This window comes from Suncus etruscus, chromosome 2, assembly GCF_024139225.1.
Source record: "Suncus etruscus isolate mSunEtr1 chromosome 2, mSunEtr1.pri.cur, whole genome shotgun sequence".
NCBI lineage: Eukaryota > Metazoa > Chordata > Mammalia > Eulipotyphla > Soricidae > Suncus > Suncus etruscus.
The window spans coordinates 162782583-162799955 of record NC_064849.1 but is presented as its reverse complement, the minus strand read 5'-3'; the positions used below and the strand labels follow the sequence as shown (position 1 = coordinate 162799955).

Sequence of the window (17373 nt, the reverse complement as noted above, 5' to 3'; positions counted from 1 at the left end):
TCATTTTGTCTAGTTTTGCAAACACAAGTTTCCAGAATTTATCACAGAAACTCCCTACAATAGTCATTCCTACAGAGAGATGACAAAGCGAATCAGTGGCATAGTCGCCCCACCAGCCAATTTCCCCAATGGGAGCTGCACACAGCTTTCTGCACACACGCACACACATCCCCAAGTGAACAGAGATACACAGAGGATGTTCATGGCCCGCTGGACTGCTCCCTGATGTTGACTTGCCCCTGAACCCTGGGGTCAGGAGACCTCTCAGTCACCCTTCTTTCAGTGCTTCATCTTGTTGAAGGAGGTGTTGTGGTCCAGAATGGCCAGGATAATCTTGTCCATATGCTGTACCAGCTGGAATTTAATCTACTCTTGCTCTTTTAGAACTTCCATGAGCTCATCACGAGAGGCTGCTGCACAAAGATTGTGCTTTGGTTTGGGTGGCAGAGCACTTCATAGAGGCTGAGCTGAAAATCTTTCCGTTCAGGTCGTCATTCTGATAACATAGTTTATATTTCTCCTGCTAGAGCGGTTTCACCTCACATTCCAGCTCCACCTCTCGGACCCTGGCATTGAACTCATCCAGGCTAGAAGAAGAATTGTAGAACCCTCTATGGCTAGGCACTTGTGGTCCAGCTTGTACAATTGCAGGGGCTCCAGCTCCTTCCACAAATCTTCAATAAACTCCTGCGTGGCCTCTCGCTCCTTTGGAAACCCAAGGTGTTTCTGCAACAACTTGTCCAACATTCTCATCATCCTTGAGCCACAGGCTGTGAGACTTGAGCTGCCGCTCCTTGTACAGCTTTTCTGTCTTTGACCTGAGCCAGGCCACTGGGGTGGTGAGATCTGAATGTTCTTCCTCCAACTGCTGCATCCTGTTGTTAAGCAGCTCAATCTGTGTGCTCTTCTCCCTCTCCAACTTGCTGTAAGCCTACTGGTGCTGCTGGTAGTACTCCTTCTCCTCCAGGGCCCGTAGTTTCCTGATCCATTCAGCTCCTAATAATGATTGCAGTTGATAAATGGAATAGTTTTATGAAAATGAAGTGTTAGCTTCTCATAGAATTGAAGTTTATAGTCAATTTGCATGGATTCGTATTTAGATAGTTAATGACTTTTCACAGGGGTTTCACACTCTGCTGTACTCAGTACTTACTCTCCTCCAGTCTGTGTTCACTATCACTCCTGGTCTTTTGGGGGGGGGGGGTGCTTGGGAAACCATATGTAGTGATAAGCACAAGTCCAGGTTGATTGTATGTAAGAAAAATGCTGTACTCGCTCTCTTGCTCTGAACTAATTTCTTTTGAGTTTAATAAGTCAATATTTGTTTTTATTTGTTTGATGGTTAAATTTGGCAGTTCAAGAGTTATTCTTGTTTCTGTGCTTAGGGATAACTCGTGAGTTTAGAGACCATATTTTTGTGCCTGGGATCATAACTGATTCATCCACATGTAATTTAGATGCCTTACCTCTACTCCTTATCTCTTCAGCTCCAAGCAACTCAGTTTAAAAATAATGTTTTTTTGCTTTTCTGCTTGTTTTTCAGAGGGGGAGAAATCACACTCAGTGACGCTCAGGTCTTACTCTTGGCTCTGTGCTCAGGTTTCACTCTGGTAAACCTGGGTGCTATGCTATCCTCCTGCTATACAGATTGCTGGAAACAGGAATCAAATACAGGTTGAATGCCTACAACCAAGTACCCTCCCTATTATATACTACTTGTTTAACAACCCAAAGGGGATGAAATGTGAATAAAATTAGGATTGAGAGAAGAATTTGAAGAAAGAAACTATGTTTTGGGGTTCCGAGATATAGGACTGACTGACTTCAGTTAAATGTTTCAGTTGATAGGCCATTGAAAGAGAAATATGACATCTATAATTGTCATATCCTAATTTCTAAGTTCTTTCTTGTAATTAATAGTAATTGTGTAAAAAATACAAAATTCGAGAGAGAGAGAAAAACGCACAATGGTCTCACTCATCTATGGGTTTTAAGAAAAATGAAAGACATTCTTGCCATAATAATTTTCAGACACAAAGGAGAAAAGAACTGTAAGTTACATCTCACCTCAGGAAGCTCACCACAAAGAGTGATAAGTTTAGTTAGAGAAATAACTACATTTTGAACTGTCCTAATAAAGAGAATGTATGAGGGAAATGGAAAGCCTGTCTAGAGTACAGGCAGGGGTCGGTTGAGGAGGAGGGAGATTTGGGACATTGGTGATGGGAATGTTGCATTGGTGATGGGTGGTGTTCTTTACATGACTGAAACCCAAACACAATCATGTATGTAATCAAGGTGTTTAAATAAAATATATAAAAAATACAAAATTCTATTTTTAATTCCCTAAGTATACATCTCCTTCAAAATTAATAATACTGATTAGTTCATAAAAGAGGGTTTGATACATATTATGCTCACATTTGTATTACAGAAACTTTTAACTTTCCATTCATAATCACATACATCTCAGTACATATTCTGGTTGACCATTGAGGATTCTTAATTTGTTCTACATTTCTAATGTTTTCAAATTAAAAATATTATATAAGTAGCATCATAAATGCCAACCTTTCAGATTGTTCTTTTTTCCCTTCTCTAAATATGGTATAAATCTAAGCCAATGGATATTAACATTATTTACTTTTATTGCTATGTAATATATTGCTGGCTATATCAGTGTTTGTTTAACATTCCAAAACTCTGAATTTCTTTAAGCTTGCTACTATTATAAATATTAATATTATAGTATAAGTTTTAGGTGGGCATACAATTTTATCTTTCTGGGATAAAGCACCAAAGTAAAACTCTTGTGAATTTATTTAATTTCATTTTTAATATTATTTTTTGCATCCTGTACCTTAACTTAAGCTTATATACTTCTTCAACTTCAATCATTTTTAAATTGAGCCCCTCTACAGTGTCATTTAGATAAATGACTGTATTCTTTATATCATGATTTATTTGTACAAGGGTCCTATTTTCTCAATTTAAAGTTAGCTTTCTTTGATTCTCAGTTCAGTTACTGTAATTAGGAATGTTGCCTTTCGATCTTCATTGGTGAATTTAGAAAGCTATGCTATGCTTTGGGATTATCCTATGCTTTTGTCTTCATCCATTAGTGCATTGTGATGGATGCTAAGGACAAAGGAGAAGAGGCCATTGTAAAACCAGTGATCAACATCAAATGCCAGACCATAATTATTACCTGCATTTCTGGGGATCAAATAACCACTATTTGTGGTCACAAGTTCCCTTAGCAGTAACATTGCTGTTTTTTTAGCAGGACTGAGCCCAGAGTTCATAGTTACTGGGGTCTGGCATGGTTATGGTATGGAATTCAACTAGGTGGCAGGGTCCCAAAAGTCCAGTTGCAGCTATCACATTGAGTAGATCTGCATAGTTACATGGGGATGTTTTTGCTAGCACCTGGCTGTAACTATAGTGCCAAGCTCAACTCAACCTGGAAAGCATGTTGCAAATGCTTGGCAAGACCTGTGATATCAAGTTTGAATGGGCCTGGGCTACAACCAAAATCTCAAACTCACAGGTGGCTGGGTACACCTGTGAACCACATTAGAGCAGGCCTTGACAGTGTACAAGTGTGCATCTTCACAATAGTAGGTCTGTGCCAAGGTTTAGACTTGGAAGTAACCTAAGCTTCAAGATCAAATTGCTAGTAGCCTTAGTCACCAGTGTACCAATATCAAGAGCATCTGATGGAAACTAAGGGTTTGATTTTGCCAGTGACTTCTATTTCCTGGCCTGGCTTTCTATGATCACACAGACCTAAATGTAATTGGGGAAAATTGTATTAGGTGCAGGCCTAAAGAGGATGTGGAAGTCTGGAACTTCACAAAGAATGTCCTCTGGACTTGATAAAGTATATTAATATTGAATGGGAACTCTGGCTAACTGGCTAAGCTTTGGGAAATCTGGATGCTTCATTATTCTCAATATGCCACCAGTCAGCTGTGGACTGACAAAAGCTAGAGTTAAGAAATTATTACTCATACCATGGTTTGCTCAGTTATGCTATTGGTGTGAATGGAAAGACTTCAAGAATTTTATGTCAGATCTGTTTCTAAGAGAGACCCAATATGGTGACTTGTGACAAGGCCATTGAGATCATGTCTGCTGATGATTGTCACCCCTGTATTGTCTTTTTCTGGTGTAGCAAGAACTTGATTGTAAGCTTAGTGTAAAGGGCATTTGGCCACAAACACTTTCTCCAGGGACATATTACTTTTGTTAAGGTTTGTTACTCTGAGACTGGGTTTCTCCTCTGACAAAGAATCTCTAAATACAGTTTGGTATAAGATTATAACTGATGAGACCTCAAGCAAAATTCTATGATTAATTCTAGTTTTGATGCACTTACTGTGATCAGAGGAGAATATTAATACACATTCTGGCAACTCAACCATTTTATACATGCTCACTATTTTTTAGTTTTATTTTATACTAAACTATTTCCAGAAAAACTATGTCATTTTTTCACCAGAAGTGTCAGAGAAATCAGATTTCTGTGATCCTCAATGACATTTTGTTTTCAGCACTTCTTATTTTATTTAATTGGATCTGTGAAGTAACAGTTCATTGTGATTTTATATTACATTTCACCAATGATCAATAATGAGCAATAAATAATGAGCAAAAAATAGTCATGTATTTATTTTTGATGCAGATGTATTATTTGGTGAAACATATTCTTATACTTTTGCCCATTTTCTTCTTGAATTTTATTTTTACTGTTAAATATTGAGTTTTCTCTACATATTCTAGAATGTAGTCCTTTTTCATATATATAATTGGACTTTTTACCATTCTGTAGCCTTATTTCATGTTTGCAGAAATTTTGCAACAAAAGAATTTTTTTCAACACAAATTCTTTAATAGAATCACTGTGAGATACATATTTTTCATATATTCCAGCATCTATTTTTATACCTTTATTTAAACACCAAGATTACAAACATGATTGTAGTTGGGTTTTAGTCATATAAAGAACACCCACCATCACCAGTGCAACATTACCATCACTAATGTCCCAAATCTCCCACTTCCCTATCCAGTTGCCAGTGTAATTATTTCTCTAACTGCATTCACCACTCTGTGGTAAACGAAAGAATTTTTTAAGTTTGATTAGTTCAAATTTTAAAAAATACTTATCTTTATAAATCATACATTTATTTAGGTTAAAATATTTTGCTGAAAATTCCAAGTCTTCTTTTTTTTATTCAATTTATTGTGAGTTTTTGCTTTGGTTTTATTTCAGGATTGTACCTAGCTGTGCTTAGGAATCACTCCTGACAGTGTATCATTTGTGGGTCCAGGGATCAAACAAGGGTTGTCCAATTCAGGGAAAGATTTTAACACCTATACTATCTTTTTTGCATATGTAAATTATTATTCAATGTGAATTTTAACTTGAAGAAACTTCTTTTTATGCCTATGATTCCCAATGCTCTAGAATCTTTTTTTTTATTTTTATTTTGACCAAAGTAGATTACAAATCTTTCACAGTGATTTTTTAGGTACATAGTGACATTGATTCAGGGGCATTCCCACCACCAATGTTGTCCTCCTTCTACCACTGTTCCCAGCATGCATCCAATATCTCCCTCCTTTACCTCCGGGTTGCTAGTATAAGTGGCCCCGTCTGGGTCTAGCATGTTGTAGATTGGGTATAGATTTTGTTGTTGTTGGCTTTGGATTTGGTGTTTAAGTCTGATCATTTTTTTTTATTTCTACTTAACGTTTAATGACTGTCTGGTCCTGATGCCCCCAATTATTTCCCCCTCAGTTTGTGAAGCTGAACAAGATGGTTCAAATTAAGTGGTTCTGTTTGAAGGAAAGAAAAATAAAATAAGATAAAATAAAACAAAATAAAATAAAATCAAACAAGCAAAAAATGGGAGGAGTCCTTCTAGAAGCTATAAATGTCAATTTAAGAGAAGAAAGGGAAAAAGAAAGAAAAACATATTAACAATACTAAAATAAAATAAAAAAATCAAACAAAAAACTCGAAAAGTACCACAGTAATAAAGACACCAATCACACAATAATTGCAGACCTGAAATAAAAACAAAACAAAGTACTAAAAAAAGAAAACCCACAGAAAAGAAAAAAGGAACAAACAACAATAACAAAACCAAAAAAAAAAGTTAATTTGTGCTTCTTTTTTTTTTTTCTTGCATAGGCACAGTAAATATTGGGGATTTTAGAAAGGGAATTTCCTTGGCCTAAGAAACACAGAGTTTCTCTGTCCTTGAAGTATACTGTCATGGGAATAACTAGAGGCTCCATACATTTTCTTTTACTCTCCCCTTGGTCCTTTGGTGGTGTCTGGAAACTTTCCACTCCATCGTAGATGATAAAATCCTGCCTCTGTAGCTAGAGATCTTGGTATTTGCACAGGTCAAAAGATGGAGTGGAATCTTTATTTACAGTTCTAGGAGTTCTGTTTCATCACTGTTGTTTTAATCAGTCTTCTATAGTTGGTGGCCTTGGTTTTTGGCCTGATCCTAGGATGAAGCATAGCATAGAGTCTTTCCTTATGTTTCCAGAGGATCTGCTTGGTTGCAGTTGTCTCAGTTATTTTTTGTAAAGGCAAAGTATCTTAACTGAATTGATTTATTTTCCTTTCTACAAAATCAATTGAAGATATTTATGTGGATAAATAGGATATTATTTTTCAATATTTAATACTCAATTTTATCAATGTTGGATATTTACATTTATATGAATCTATGTGTTTATTCAATTTCAGAGGGATTATGTTCTAACTATTCTTATTACTGAAGTTTATCATATATCTTCATTATCAAACAAAATGAATCTTCAAGTATGCTTATTTCAAGATAATTAGAGTAACTTCATACTGTTGAACTTTTTATGTTTTATTATTGGGCTGGAGTAAAGCTGTGGTAGGATGTCTTTAATACACTGAACTCTTTTTTGTCATCAGTATTCCATTTGATCACTAGAGCCCCATCAAAAGTGAAATCTGAGTAGTGAACCCAGATTAAGCCTCAAGAAAAATTGGATGTAGCCACTAAATCCAAAAAATACAAAAAAATATGCAATTTTCTGCAACCTGGTTAAGACTGGAAGGTAATTTGTTGAGAGAAGTAAGTCAGAAGCAGAAAGACAAACACAAAATAAACTCACTTATCTGTGGAATATAGAATAACTAGATGAGGAAGTGGAATGTAGTAAAAAGGAAATACTTAGATCACCCTGACCCCAAAGATATGTAGAAGGACAAAGAAGGAAAGCAATCAAGGCGGAGGGAAGATTAGAGAGGAAAGTAATGCAGGAACAGGGATCAGGGATTTTTGTGACATTGATGATGTGGGAGAGTGTTAGAGAGATACATCCAAAGCACAGATTCAACAATACTGAAAACATGAGATCTAGCTATAAACACTGAACTCTAATGTGCCTGACAAGATGACAGAGAGATGGTGAGGATGAGGGTGGCAGCTGATGGAATATGGAAATACTGATAGTGGAATTGCTGGAGAACTAACTGTTCTGGTCCTAAAACTCAACTATCCTAATTGTAAGTTGTAGTTCTTTAATTAAATAAAAATTACTCTAAAAAGTTTTGGTATTGGAGCAAGAGAGATTGCACAAAGGTTAGGGCATTTGCCTTGCACGTGGCCTACCTACCCAGGTTAGATTCCCAGGCAACCTATATGGTCCCCTGAGCCTGCCAGGTGCAATTTCTGAGCACAAAGCCAGGAATCCTGAGCACTGCAGAGCATGGACCAAAAACAAACAGAAAAAAGTTTCAGTATTGTATATCTATTTATGTATTGTGGGGACTTAATTAAACCCTCACACTCTTTGGAGATTTTTTTATTTTTCATCAAACATTCAATAATGAATTTTCTCTGTTTATTAGGGTTTTATTTGATTTATTTAATCTGCATTAAGGCATTTCAAAATATTTCTTGTATGTTGTTAAATATATTCCTAAATCTATTTGTTTATAATTTAAAATCAGATTATACTTTGAATCGCTAACTTTCCATACTTTTTAAAACCATATAGAAATGCTATCAATTCAATTTTATGGTTTCATTTTGTTTCCTATGATCTTACTAGTTCGAAATCTAAGACAACCTTTTAAGCAATCATGTGAACCGCAACTATAAGATAGTTTTATTTCTTTCTTTCCTAACTGTATGTTTTGTTTTTCTTTACTATTTTTAACTGCTACACATTAGGTTGAGTAACTTTTAAGAGTACATTTTAATTTTGACCATTTAAATATATAATTCATCAATCTAAAAAATACAGTCACTTAGATAACATGGGTTGCAATATTTATGGCTTTGATGTCCAAAATTATTAAAACTTTATGAACACTAAAGTGTCTCAGTAATTTAATCACTAATTTGGAATAAATATAATAATGAGGCTTAATATTTAGCATAGATTAATATTATGTGCTTAGCATGAATAATTTGGTTAACAAGACTGAATGTTGTTTGGTTATGAATAGACTCTATTTCTTATAAAAACTCAATTTTATGATTTTTATGTTCATGATCCTAGTCTCTTTGGTTTTGAGTAGAATGTCATTTATTATATTTTAATCACAAAGTCACTGTATATTCTTTTTTTTCCTCCGTTTTTTTCCTTTCACGGGACTTCAAGGTGTTTATTGCGCCCAAACTTGGGTGGCAGAGATGTGATTAGTGACTTTCTGCCATGAATATTTCATTTTAGATCCATGTGAAGGTTTCTATGGAGGTGTGGAAGATTCTTTAAAACTCAGAAATGTGTACAACTATTTTTATAATTATTTTGTTCCTGTTTAAAGAGATCTTGAAAAATATTTGTTTTTATTGGAGTAAAAGTTTTTATTTGAGTAAGAAAACAACCCCTAGTGCTGGAGGCCTCTCATGACATTGGTGATGGGGGGTGTTCTTTGCATGACTGAAACCCAACCACAATTATGTTTGTAATCAAGGTGTTTAAAAATATTTTTTAAAAAAGAAAATACTTTCTTTATGAAAGTAAAATTTTTCCTTAATATATAAGAACTCAATTTAAAAAATTACTTAAATTGCAGCAAAATGTGCATGAGTAAACACAACTAATGGATATGGGATTGTGACATATTTGACAAAATTGGCTGATTTCAATTTTATAATTCTAAGAGGAAATGAAGTTATGCCCTCACACAGAAACGGAAAAAAAAAGAGAGAGAGATTTCTCTAATCAACCATGCTTCAATGGCAACTTGTACAACATTTGGAGAGAATCTTGAAGTTTTATTTAGAGCCATGGAGAAGCAGGGAAAATATTTTGGGTGTGTTTCTGTCTAAATATAGTCTTTTGACAATGTATCTATGTGCTCCACAATAACGATTGAGAGAAAAGAGAACGATAGAGAGTTATGCTGAGTGGAAAAATATTCTTTTTCTTTTTTGCAAGACTCAAGTGCAAGTAGTAGCCTTCCAACTTTTCTCTGAAACATTCCTACAATTTACTTGCCTTTAAAGTGAATGTTAAGATTAATTGTGCTTCACTTAAAAGTAGGATGTTTCCAACACTAATTTCAGCTATTTTGAAAAAAATTATTCTAATATTTATTTTTAAAAATTATTTTCTAGATAAAGTGAAGGTTCTTGGTAGAAATATTAGTCATTTCACAGATTCAATGCCTATTCATATGAAAATTCAAAAGCATTTCTTTCATCAGTTATCCAACAAATATGTACTGAATGCATGTAATATTGTAAGACATTATTACTGAAAAAATGAACTATTAATCAACCCAATTTCTTTTATAAAATATATTTCCGAACAGTGTCTTTTTAATAAAAAAATGTTACTGCTTATTTGAAGAAAAGAACAAAATATCTGATTGACCATTTTAAAAATCTGGCTATGTTTTATTCTGAATAAGCTATTTATTTTTTTGTACCACTGTGAACAACTGCATGATCTCAGTTTATTTTTGAATTAATTTAGTGACTTGAAATCACTAGAATAACCCTGATCATTGACCCCTACTAAAAAAGAAATCTGATGGCTACTTCTTAGAATAGAACCATTTATTTAACAACTTTCTTCCACAGATCTATTTCTATCTTGTCCATCGCCACATAGAGAGTCTGCTTTCTTTCTTTGAACTTCTCACTTTTGGCTTTTAGAAGAAATGCAGGGCATTTTTACTTTTGCATATTCTTAGCATTATTTTCAAAATCCAGTTAATAAAATGATTAGCTCACAAATTTTGTATTTATTTAAGCATCTTGGTAACTTTTTATACTCCCAAATTCACAAGACTCATTAATGAAGGATCATAGATGAGGTAACCTTAGTTTTGATAGTGACATTCCACTGAGCTTTGAATTCCACCTGATAACTAGAGGATCTCATTCCCCTGAAAGTTTCTGTAGATATTATTGAGACTCCTGGAGAAGTATCTCACATTAATTTTGTACTGATATTACACATCACACTATTTTTGTCCTCTAACAAAATCTTTAAATTGATTTATTTTATAATTTTCCATTTGTTCTGATTATGATTACTTGTTCTGATTATGACCTCAGTGCAAACTCAATAAGCAAACTTTGACAAGTTCTATTATTTTTCCTTTCAGTCCTTAAAGAGAATCTATCTGATGAAACAGGCCACACCTTGTATGATTTTGTTTTGTTTTGTTTTGTTTTTGGGCCACACCTGGTGACTCTCAGGGGTTATTCCTGATTATGCACTCAGAGATCGCTTCTGGCTAGGGGACCATATGGTAGGCCAGGGGATTGAACCATGGTCAGTCCTAGGTTAGAGCAGGCAAGGCAGATGCCTTACAGCTAGCGCCATCGCTCCAGCCTCTGTATGTTTTAATTTATATGACACTATATACGTGTGTGTATATATATATATATATACATATATACATATATATATATGTAGAGAACAAATCTGGATTTTCCAGGAACTAGAGTAAGGCAGAGGATTGACTACAAATAGATAAAAAAAACTTTGAGGATAGATAAATTATGCTTGTATTTATTTATGAATATATAATTATTTGCATCTGCTTAAGATCATGATGCTGCATAAAGGAAAAGAAAGACTTTTACAATAACTAAATAGTTCAATTAAAATAATTTAATGGAAAATATTTCCTTTATCTTTTATATGCCTCCTCCATAATACACTTAAAGCATCTTCTTTGATTAAATTGGATGTTGGAGAGGTAGAGTTAGTTTTGTTTTTATTTGGGGACAACAATGCTAAGAGGTTACTCTTGGCTCTGTGCTCAGAAATCCCTCTTGGCAGGCTCAGGGAACTATATGGGATGCTGGGAATCGAACCTGAGTCTATCCTGGGTAGGCCACATGCAAGGCAAATGCCCTATACTGTGCTCTCTCTTGACAGACCTTATGCCCTTGACATATATCTTCTTTATCTTCAACAAATAATTTAGTTTGTTTTAATAATAGCAGACTTCTTGGTGTAGTTATTCTAATTATAAAAATAATGTATATTAATATATATAAACAAAAGGAATAGTTTTTAAAGGAATCACTGCAGCAGAATTCCTGACAAATTTAGTCTGACAACTAAATATGACTACATTCCATTTTGTATTCTTTGATTGTGGTGCTATAAGATCTAATTTAAAATTCCCAAGTATCCTTAATAGAGTTGCAAAATCTCTTACATTTAAGAAAACTTACTTTATTTCTTTTTTTGTTAAAAGTCTCTATGATTAAAAAATGTATATTATGCAACTAAGATTTATTTCCAGAGACCTTCAATATATGATGTGACTTTTTTTGTTTTTGTTTTTTTTTCCAGTCCACACCCATTTGATGCTCAGGGGTTCCTCCTGGCTAAGTGCTCAGAAACCGCCCTTGGCCTGGGGGGACCATAATGGACACAGGGGGATCCAACCACAGTCCTTCCTTGGCTAGCAAGGCAGACACCTTACCTCTAGCGCCACCTCACCGGCCCCATGATGTGACTTTTTAATAGCAACATGCATTTATATGTCCTACATAGTTTATCATAAGATTTAATTTTACATTTAGTTGTACTTACTATGCTTTATTGGGAGGGGGCAGCACACCTGGCTATGATTAGGACTACAGTCTCTGTGCACAATGATCACTACTAGTGAGGATAAATGGGCCATATTGCATGCTAAGTTTGACCTTGAGTCAGCCACATGCAAGGCAAACACAATAACCACTGTATTATCACTCTTGCCCCTCCTTTTTTCTTAGATTGCACCATACAGTACTAAAAATAGTTCAGGAAACCTTACTAAAATATTATTCATAATAGTTTCTAGTAATGTAAACTAGATAACTTTGAATATTTTACTTAACATGGCTAGATATTTCTTCTTTTAGTAGAGATTAGTTTAACTTCATTTCAGGGATAGTTTAATTTTTTAAACATAGTCATTATCTATTGAAGATTCTCATTTTAGCCACTGAATCAAATATGGTCTTAATGTAAGTTTAAAAGTAAATGTTTCTTACTATCAGATATCTTGCTCAATAAGGTATTAGTTCACCTATATATATAATTATATAGTTGGTATTTCTTTCATTTTTTTGGGGGGGTTGGGCCCACTTGTTTGATGCTCAGGGGTTACGCCTGAGAAATACTTGCAGAAATTGCCCCTGACTTGGGGGGTCCATATGGGATGCCAGGGGATCAAACTGCGGTCTGTCCTAGGCTAGTGCTTACAAGACAGACTCCTTACCTCAAGCGCCACTTCTCCGTCTCTGATATTTCTGTCTTATTCATTAATATTTCTTTAAATATTTTTATATATTTTATTGAAATATAGATGTTTCTTGTCTACTGCATTATTTGATTTTACACTCCACTAAGTCTGTCAAAAAAAGAAAATTAATTTATCCTAACAAGATATTTTCTTAGGAAACAAGCAATGATTATGGCCTCATTCTTCTGTTACTTGTTCCTCATTCTTTTAACTCTCATTCATAAAATTATGTTAGAATTTTCAAAACATGAATCTTTTCTTCTTATAAATGACTTTATAAATGATGGTGCCTTAACTTAAAATTTTTTAAAAAATATTTCAACAGGGCCGGAGAGATTGCATGGAGGTACGGTATTTGCCTTGCATGCAAAAGGACAGTGGTTCAATTGCCAGCATCCCGTATGGTCCACCAAACCTGCCAGGAACAATTTCTGAGCATAGAATCAGGAGTGACTCCTGAGTGCTGCCTGATGTGACCCCCCAAAAAATATTTCAACAACTGGTCAGTAAAAACAAAATATAACAAAAACGGTTTAAAATGGCAATGTTCTCACTTCTAGTTTCTTGGTGTTCTTTATTTCATTTACTTTTGATGCATATTTTCTCTCTTCAAAATATAATCAACAACTACAAGAAGCTAAATAAAATATATTTTCTAACTTATCTCATAGCCTTGTTATTAAATAATTTATTAAAGTAATAAGATGGCAATATCAAATGCATGTAGATGTGAACACTTCTCACATTAAAACAGTAAATTATTTTAATTAATAAAGGTTATACATTGAACAATCAGCTGTTTCTCAGCTACAGACTTTATAAAAATTATTTATTTACCATTGTATTTCTTATATCCAGTCTGTTGTAATCAATAGGCTTTCACAAGCAAGCCAATGTAAATTTTATGGGTTTTCTAACATTTACACTATAATTTGAAGCTAAAACAATAATAATCAAAAGCATGTATTTTGTAAGTGAGTTTATTTCTAAGGTCGTCAAAGTTGTTGAGCTATTCTGTAATGACCTAGAGCTTGATGAGATGACAATTTTCACTCCTTCAGGGATCTCTGAAGTGTCTAAAACCCAGGTCTGATTCAAGTAATATGAAGCAAAATCTAAGGATACAAGAAAAAAAAAGCAGTCTAGTCAAAGAGAAATAGTGAAAATATGTTGAAAAGGCTCAATTGGTTAACATAGTTGATGCACAGTGAATGCAAATAAAAGAATAGGTAAAACATTTGAAAAATAAAAATGTGGTATTGAGAACTAAGCATGATGGCAGTAGAAACTTAGATATTGAGGGGGATTTTATACAAATGAAAACAGGAAGTAAGGGGCCGGGTAGGTGGCGCTGGAGGTAAGGTGTCTGCCTTGCAAGCGCTAGCCAAGGAAGGACCGCGGTTCGATCCCCCGGCGTCCCATATGGTCCCCCCCAAGCCAGGGGCGATTTCTGAGCACATAGCCAGGAGTAACCCCTGAGCGTCAAATGGGTGTGGCCCAAAAACCAAAAAAAAAAAAAAAAAAGAAAACAGGAAGTAATAGTACCTAATTTGACTATGTCACCATAGATATGTTGATCAATAGATATGATCTGAAGATATGATAAAGAACAGTTATTAACTATAAGGCTACATGTAGATTTGGAGGGAAACAGAAGTAGCCTGATTTTTTATGATTAAGTACTGGTTCAGTGGGGGGAGGTTAATAAGAGTAAATATGTTATAAAATTATATCAGTATGTCAAATATTTTAGTTGGTTTTATTTTTTTTGCAAATAATCCTTTCATGTAATAATAAATTTTTGTTTACAAGAAAAGAAACATGACTGTCATTTTTTTGTGGGTGGCTTCTTATATTACTAGAGGGGTAGGCATAACTAACACCTTTCTGCTTGTCTACCTCAGACAAGGAGGATAGGGCTAGAATGTGTCAGCTGGTAAAATCAGCTCTGAGCACCTACATGGTATGGATTCTCCTGTCCCACTGCTCCCATGAGGCAACTATCAAGTCACATCTGAATATAATTTCTTCTGCATGATGCAGGAATAGGTTCCTATTACTAGAGTTCTCAGGAGCCATAGACTCGGGCTTGAGTGATGAATTGTTCTTTGCCAGCACAGGTAATTCAGGTTCATTGCCTTCCATCTCAGAAAAATTATGGTGAAGGTACACTAGTGAAGTGAAATAGTTTTGTAGAAATATACTTAAAAAAGCTTGAGAGTGAACAAGAAAGTTCGAGAACGTAGAGTTTTTCAAAATGAAAAAAGAGAAAAGTAAGAGAAATATGTGTTCAAGAGACATAGATGTCCAAAAGGCACATAAAAAAGTGTTCCACATCACTAATTATCAGGGAGATCCAAATCAAGACAAGTATGAGATATCATTTCATGCCACAGAATCAGGAACACATCAAAAAGAACAAGAAAAACCAATACTGGCATGGATTTGAGAGAAAGTAACTCAGTCATTGCTGGCGAGAATGCTGTGTATTCCAGCTGTAAAAGGGGTCCCAAAGCCTAAGGCCTGGGGAAGACCTAGGTTCAGCAAAGCCTAAGTGTCCGGGAAAGCCCACCGCCTCAATAAAAACCAGGAATCTTCAGAGAGGTTTATTGTCCAGAGCTCTGGGGTCCAGCCCCAGCTTCCTGTCGCAGCAGGTTTCCGTCTTGATTGAGACCCCGAGCCTTGGAGTCTCCAGATCTTTATGGGAATTCATATGATAATGAGGTTACAGACTTTAAACATTTCATAGGTTCACACAAGTGTTACAATTCAAACCAACCAATAATGCAAAAATAAAAAGGCGCAATTTCTTAACTCTTCCAGGCCCCCTTTAATGTCATCTACCTTAGCCCTCATCCCGATGGTATGTCTAGAGATATGGGTTGGACCCTCCAGGTAGTCTCTGGGTGAGTCCTGATCTAACAGGGAGGAGCCTTTGCACTAGCAGGGCGGAGGGCCTTGGTAATGCAGTTACATGGCTGATACGGGAGGATGTCTTGTTTCCTACACTATAGCCCTAAGCCAGCAATGACAGAGGTGAGAAATAGCGTTAATCTTTACGTAACTATTGTCTATGTTTATTGCTTCACTGTATACCAGTTGGACCATCTGTGTGTTCTTGGGATGTTGATTTTTACAGTGCCCAGATTGTTCTTTAATGCTTAGCTTTATGTTTTGCATTTGGTGGCTGCTCTCTTAGCATGAGGGCATGCTTATATTCCTTATATTCCCAATCAGCTGGTAACTGGTAGGGGCCATTCCGGTCAGTGATTTGTTTACTGCTCACTTATGAGAGCCTGTGTCACGGCCTGTAAATGACAGGGGCCTGAAATGGCAGAGTTTATGTCAACTCAAAAGTCCTTAAAGGCAAGCAAGGACCGAAGCTAATAGCATGGTTAATCTTATCTAAATCACACCTATTACCAAGAAATAACTATTACTTAAAAACGCTATAAAACTACTTAAAAATACACTTTAAAAGAACACTTTAGAAAACACATTTCAACACAGCCTTTCTGGAAAACACTATGGCTTTTCCTCAAAAAACTGGAAATTAAACTCCCATATGATCCAGAAATATCCCTACTAGGGATATTTCCAAGGAACACAAAAAGACAAAACCACAGTACAAAAATACCCTCTGCATTCCTATATTCATAGCAGCACTATTTAAAATAGACAGAATCTGGAAACAACCCAGAATCTCAGTAACAAATGCACATTAATGGCTAAAGAAGCAGTGGCACATCTACACAATGGAATACTACACAGCCGTTAGGAAAAATGAAGTCATGAGTTTTTTACTATACATGGATGGACATGGAGGTTATTATGCTAAGTGAAATGAATCAGAGGGACAGAGATAGACCCAGAATAGTCTCACTTATCTGCAGGATTTAAAAAAAAATCTAAGACAGTATAGTATAATATCCAGAGACAATTGAGATGAGGGCCAGAAAAATAAGCCCATAATAGTATGAAGTTTATCACAAAGAGTGCTGAGCACAGGTAGAGAAATAACTATACTATCAACTACAGTGGTGAAGGAAGGTGTACATTCAATGACTTAAACCCAACTATGAACAGTTTTGGAACCACAGTGCTTAAATAAAGTATTTTTTTTAATGGAGACTACTGGGGCTTAAAAAAGATGACTTCTATTATTTAAGAGATATTTATTCACCTTGTTTTTAATCTATCCTGGAGTTCTCAGCCTAGGTAAAAAGCCTTGATAGTGCTTTCTCTTCTTTCTTTCTTTCTTTCTTTCTTTCTTTCTTTCTTTCTTTCTTTCTTTCTTTCTTTCTTTCTTTCTTTCTTTCTTTCTTTCTTTCTTTCTTTCTTTCTTTCTTTCTTTCTTTCTTTCTTTCTTTCTTTCTTTCTTTCTTTCTTTCTTTCTTTCTTTCTTTCTTTCTCTCTTTCTTTCTTTCTTCTTTTTCTTTCTTTCTTTCTTTCTTTCTTCCTTCCTTCTTCCTTCCTTCCTTCCTTCCTTCCTTCCTTCCTTCCTTCCTTCCTTCCTTCCTTCTTTCTTTCTTTCTTTCCTCTTCTTCTTTCTTTCTTTCTTTCTTTCTTTCTTTCTTCTTTCTTTCTTTCTTTCTTTC

The 17373-nt window shown here is 35.1% G+C and overlaps 1 pseudogene; it reads right to left on the bottom strand.

The window, feature by feature from the left end:
- Positions 1-279: 279 nt before the first annotated feature.
- Positions 280-3305, bottom strand: LOC126001908 (rab11 family-interacting protein 4-like; annotated as a pseudogene).
- Between the last annotated feature and the right edge of the window lie 14068 nt (positions 3306-17373).